Source organism: Corvus kubaryi, unplaced genomic scaffold (assembly GCF_017639235.1).
Source record: "Corvus kubaryi isolate FWS band 111438036 unplaced genomic scaffold, C.kubaryi_AGA036_p1.0 37385, whole genome shotgun sequence".
Classification (NCBI taxonomy): domain Eukaryota; kingdom Metazoa; phylum Chordata; class Aves; order Passeriformes; family Corvidae; genus Corvus; species Corvus kubaryi.
Genome location: NW_024581127.1, coordinates 21435911 through 21442300, shown reverse-complemented (window position 1 = coordinate 21442300; position 6390 = coordinate 21435911).

Genomic DNA, 6390 nt, shown 5'->3' with positions numbered 1-6390 from the left:
TCCTTCCTTCCTTCCTTCCTTCCTTCCTTCCTTCCTTCCTTCCTTCCGAATTCCTTCCGAATTCCTTCCGAATTCCTTCCGAATTCCTTCCTTCCTTCCTTCCTTTTTTCTCTACCTTTCTCAGGTATTCTGAACATTATCAGGCCATTCACTGTCTATATATTAATAATGAGCAAGTGTTGATAGCTTATTCTGTGTATGAGCAATAAATGTACTAAAAGTAAAAGGGCAGAGGACTTAGGGAACTGTATTTTCTCTTTGTAGTTCATTCCCACCTAGATAAAATAGTGCTCCAGTGATTTAGGTTTCATATAAGATGAAAGCCCAGCATATGTTGTACTTTCGCAATTCTTTAAATAAGGATCAACAAAACATTCAAAGTGTTTGGATTTCTACTGGTGTAAATGAGAACTTTCATCAGTTTTCTGTGATCAGATCTTTGGACACCAAATGTTTTAATACATGATACTTTGGTGGAATACTGATAAAGCTGGTCAATGGTGAGCTGCTCTTATCAATCTAGATTCAGAGCTGGGATCTCATCTGTTTTCATTTTAGATGGTATGAATTTTCTTTTAAAGTATGTTTTATGCCAGAAAGTTAAACCTTTATTCATGGCCTGATTTAACAGTACACAAAACAAACTACATGCATTAAAAGCAAATCAAGCCCAATTTCTAACACGGACATCTTCTGCAGCAAGCCATTTGGATGGAAAGTTGGAGCCAATTTGCACAATTTACAATTCAAAACAAAGGAAATTTTGACAGTTGTCAAAGGATTATCATATTGATTGATTATTTTGTTTTTAAAACTATATAGCTTCATCACATCAAACAATGGAGAAAAAAGATGTCAAAGGATGGTAAGCTGGATTTAACATTTCAGGTATTTGTTAACATTTCAGCATTATTTCTTAATATATAATATGATTTACAGACAAATACAGGACCAGTAAGGAGAAAAAAAAGTGAAACAGATAGAAGCAGTATACACAGATAATTTTAAGTGAATATAAGTCAGTGTAAAAATTCTCCATCTCTAATGAAAAACAAGAGTCTAACCAAAATTTCTTGAAGTTAGTATGAGTGGTTTTATTATGTACAGAAATATTTTAAATATTATTTATTATTTTTTTATATTATATATATATTATATAATATATATTATATATATAATATATCATATATTATAATATATTATATTATTTTATATATATAATTATATTTGTTATTATTATTATATTAATTTTTTTAATATTTTATTTAGTTGTTGTGTCCTGATATGCCTCAGAGCGGTTAGGATCACTGATCTTCATTGTGTTAGGTATTTTATGGATAATTGGGAAAACACGGTTCCTCTGTTAAGAACCTGACCATTCAGCTTTTATATTCAGCTAAAATTCTGCACTATTTGCAATGACATTGAATACAACAGAAAACAAATTTAATTTTAAGCCTTGGGTTGGATATTCTATCCTACTCTGACAGAAATTAATGGAACTTCTGCAAATTTATCCAGGGTGAAGTATAATGAAAAATGGTTATATAAAGAAGAAGCTACATCTGTTTCTACGAAAAATAAGACAGGAATAAACACTGTCTAGAACAGAAATCCAAAATGTTGCACAGTACTACCCAAATTTAAGCAGTGCCAGACAAAGTCTATTGTGCTCTGGTTTTTCTGGGAGTATAATTCATTCTAAAAGGAAGTTAAGTTGGGAAGTGTCCCAGAGGGAGTAAAGAAGTGGAATCTTTGCAGAGATGTACTGTTTCATGTGCTGGTGGCCACATTTTCCTCCTGGGCACATAAATATAGGGAAAATGCACTGTTGGACTTCAGCTGGATAGAAACAGTTCTGTCTGTGGCACAGTGCAATATCTTTCCTGCTCTGAAAAGTCCCATGCCTATGTAGCTCAGCAGCTAGTCAATATCCTGCATCTCACACTTCATGGTGAAAAGCTAAAGAAAAAGTGCAGCATTGTAATGGGAGTGTAGTAGCTGGCAGAAGCACAGCAAAGAGACAGGAGGTTAATGCCGACAGGAAACCTTGGCATAACATGGCATCCAAGAACAGTTTCTGCCCTCATACTTCTATCAATCTCCTAGCCATGGAAGCCTGAGAAATCTTGAGGCCAGCAGCCTCTTGGATCACAATTGTGATGAATCACACTTTCATCATCACAGAACATGCTGGCAGCAAACGTTATTCATATTATGATATATTCTTGCTTCTTGCATATAAATTTTTCATGGCAGAAAGCATGTTGTGGAGACATTTCTCAATTTTCCAAGGACATCTACTTCTCTCCTCTTCCTTTGAACACTGCCCACTTGGCAAACTTGACTTTATAAATAAGGAGCAAAAGTAGAACCCATGACAAGCGATTTGGTTTTCCCTTTATCAGTAATTTCTAACTTGAATTTATTTATTTTTGGAATTTTACTATCTTTTAACTGGGAAAAAATGCATATTTATTTTTACTTGTTACACAGGATGTAGAAGAAAATTACAAACAGTATGAACAAACACATTGAACTAAAACACCTAAAACATTTGGCTTGAGCCCAGGAATCAGGCTCTACTATGACCTAGAAATATATTTTTGATGTTGGCATGTCAAAGGGTATATGACTGGATTTTAGTGATGTTTAAGAATTCTTTTGGGTGTTTCAGGCCCTAAAAATTTAGCTGTTAATACTGCAGCAGGCTTTCCCAGGACAAATCTATACTCACACATATGTTCCACTATTTTACAGAAAATCAGCTTAATCTAGGTAAATCAGGAAATTCCTGTTTAAATCAGGAAAACAGGAAAGAACAGGAAAAAGGCTTCTGTATGTTGGGCTAGGAAGCATATAACTTTTCTTTTTCACTAGCTTTTAGTCTTAAGACTTTGAATAACACTGAGTGAAAATTCTCATTTATAACATATATAGCTATAGTCTCTTTCCCCTATCTGACAGAAGCTGTCCTTGATTTTCCATTTTCTGAGAAGTAGTACTGTGAATATTTTCATGTCTACTTAGAATTTATGGTTCATGTAACAAAGTATCCAAAGAACTGTTATGCTCTTCCCCTTTAAATGTCTTTGCAAGACGCTTGTGATAAAGCCACAAATCAAATGTCCATTGCTATGGATTCAGTAAAACTGAGCATAAAAATTATTCTGAAGATCTAATTGTATGATACTGGTTATCTGTCTTAGCTATTCGTTCCTTGTTGTCTAAAGGGTAGGGAATTAGTTGTTCTCTACAGAGGATATTCTTCTTACGGTTTTAAGTAATGTTTTGTCCAAGAAAAAGGCACCAATTTTTCTAGTACAACAGGATGGTGCACAGTCACACTCGTATTAGTGTTCCATTCCTAATGATAACCATTACGCCAGTGACAATAAGTACTAATTTTAATCAAAACCCTCCATACGTAAAGACAAAAATGTATTTGAAACAATTTATTTTTGTTCCATTAGTTCACACAGGCTTAGCTACAGACTTCTCAGAAAGACTGGCAAATGAAATCTTGCCATAGCAAAGATCACAAGGGAAAAAAAAGAAGTTATTCTTAGGGATAGATAGTTCTTGCTCTTGCTGCTCCTGCTGCTATAAATTCACTTTCCCCCATCCAGTCCTAGCTTTCCCTTCAAAATCTATATTTTCTTCACTCCTACAGCATAGGACGTCCTTTGAGGTACCATGCCAAGGTGATTGGAAAGTGACCAACTCTGTCACTGGCTTGGAGGAGCAATACCTAAGACTGCTTTATAAAGGGTGGTGCTGGGACCTATAGTTAATGTGAAAAAAAACCCAAACCACAGAGCACTAACATTTATGTGAATTACAAAGGCATCAACCTGGATAGATAGGTCTTGTACATCTATAAGATCTTAAGTTGTATCAGATCAGTTTTATAGTATCCAATAGGTTTAAACTATAATTAAATAATTAATATGTGCATAAATTTATACATATATGCACATATATGTAAAAACAAATATACATATGTTCATATATGTATGTTTATATATATATCTAAATGTGAAGAACTGTGAAAAATGCTTTATGTCTACTGTTCCAAGTAAAGACCAGATTTAATCTTTTTCTTGCCTGTTACTGAGATTTTAGAATTATTTAGAATTTAGAATTTAGAATTAAATAATTGTTCCTAGGTTTGTAGAAAGATGGAAGTTTTGGTGATGGTGTAATATTGAAGTTCTACACACAAAACATACATGCACACATATAAACATTCACTCTCTTAGGAAGGTTGCTTTTACTAAATAATTCTGAAAAAAAGGACATTTTGTTGAAGTGTTTGGTCTTATGGTTAAAAAATATATATCAAATGTTGGTTTTAGCAAGACCATCTTTGGTAATTGCAGTCAATGTTCAGTAACAGATAGCATCAAACACATATTTCAACTTATGTCTACAGTAAAGAGTTATCAGCTGCTTCATACATAAGTAAATTATTCATGTTTCCCTATTTATAGGAAGCCACTGTACCAAGGTGGATGACCTCAGCAAATGCCTGTATCTCAGCATCAGTTCTGCACTAGACTTCTGCATCAATGTGCCCTTGAAGCATAAAACCTTCATGTTTCAGCTCTGTTTTCCAAGTGAGAAGCTTTGGTCTTACATTGATACAACCTTAAAGTATTATGTCAAGTGAAAAGTGCAGAAAGGGGAATAATTTTCACAGTACATAAATAATAATAGCAATTATTTATAAAAACATATTGAAAAAACTTGAATAGAAAAGTGTGTTGAATGCATTACTTTCTCTTCCTTTCTTCTTTTGGTAAGTAATAATGAAATTTATTCCAACTGCAGCATCTGGATTATTGACACAGTTAATTGGGGAATTTTACATTTTCCACAGGTTATTCATATATTTGTAACCATTCCTGTTTTCATTTGAATTCATTGTGCCAGATCCTTTTTCAGCAATGAATGCTCTATCTAAAGCCTGTTGAGTTCAGTGGAAAGTGCACTTCTGACTTCTGTATTGGAATCAAGGCCCATATACAGTACAAATTGCTCTTGCAGGCACCAGGACAGTCTTCTAATTGAGAATAGCCATCAGCTGGTGAACAGTCATTCCATTTGCCAAGGGAATCCACCAGCTGCACCTCGCTATAGAGAGCAAGCAGGTAAGACAGGACATTTTCAGGAAGTTAGGATGGCTGTAGACAGTCTCCACATATGGTATCTATCATCCAAAGCTGGTACAGTAATTCCCTGTTCAGTGTGAGAATATAGTGGTGTGTAAATGTTTTATAAATTCACGGATATGTTTTCAGTGGATTTTACTGCATGAGGTGTTATTTTTTGGATTTGAAAATTTGGGAAGGACTGGCTGTCAGTATGTCTTCCATATTAAGTACAGCTGGCTAGATAACAAGAATCCTACATCATGGAAAAATAATAAACTCAAAACCAAACTTCAGGTATCACAGAAAATTCTTTGTTTGTTTGTTTCAGTGACATGCCAAAAAACAAGCAAGCAAATGACACTGCTTCCTCCATTCCTCTTCTCAGTCAACAGTTCTGTGGTTAAGCCATTTTTCTGGCATAGAACAGAGCAAGTTGAGAACTCCTTCAAAAGGAGTGCTTCCACCAGAGTTGTCCTCATCTATAGTGTGGAGGGTTGCACAGCTGTGCTTTCCAGAGTCAGTCCCGAGATGTGAGGAGTAAATTGGCCCTTCATCCCCATCTGGGCAATGGGAGAGGGGTAGGAAGGCAGTGCTGCAGCCAGAGGACTTTCCTGCTTCATGGCCGGTGGGATGGGGAATCACTGGGATGCTGCAAGCTGCCAGTGGTAACCAGGGCAGAAGTCTAACAGCCACACCCACCCAAATGCATTCAATTTAGAGCCGATCATTAGGGTGCTTCTTGAGTAATGAGTCTTGCCCCCTGTTTCTGACTCCAGACCTGGGAAGTATTCTAGTGAAATTTTTGTGAAAACAGGCACATTGCCACTAAAAGTTACAGCTGATACATCATTGCTATTTAATGGAAAAACATTTTTTGAAAAATTCCTTTCTGTTTTCACATCACAGTATTTAACTGGTAGAGGAAGTGGTGGGTGTAGAGGGACAGCAAAATCAGCAAATGCTCAGAGGAAAGTCAGAGAAATTAGCTGTGAGCCCAAGAAAAGTCATGATCAAGTAAGGGATGTTTTTCAAAAATAAGCAATAGGAAGTCAGTGTGACTTCTGCTCCTAAATCTTTTACTCAGCTTGATACTGCTATCTTAAATCTTTCTTCTGATCAGCTTTCTGTCATTTGAATATTTCCGCTATTGATGATGATTTCACTTCACTGGGAAATATTATTCTGTTGCTAGGAAATAAATGTGGTAACCAGGATGCTATAAAACAACAAGAAG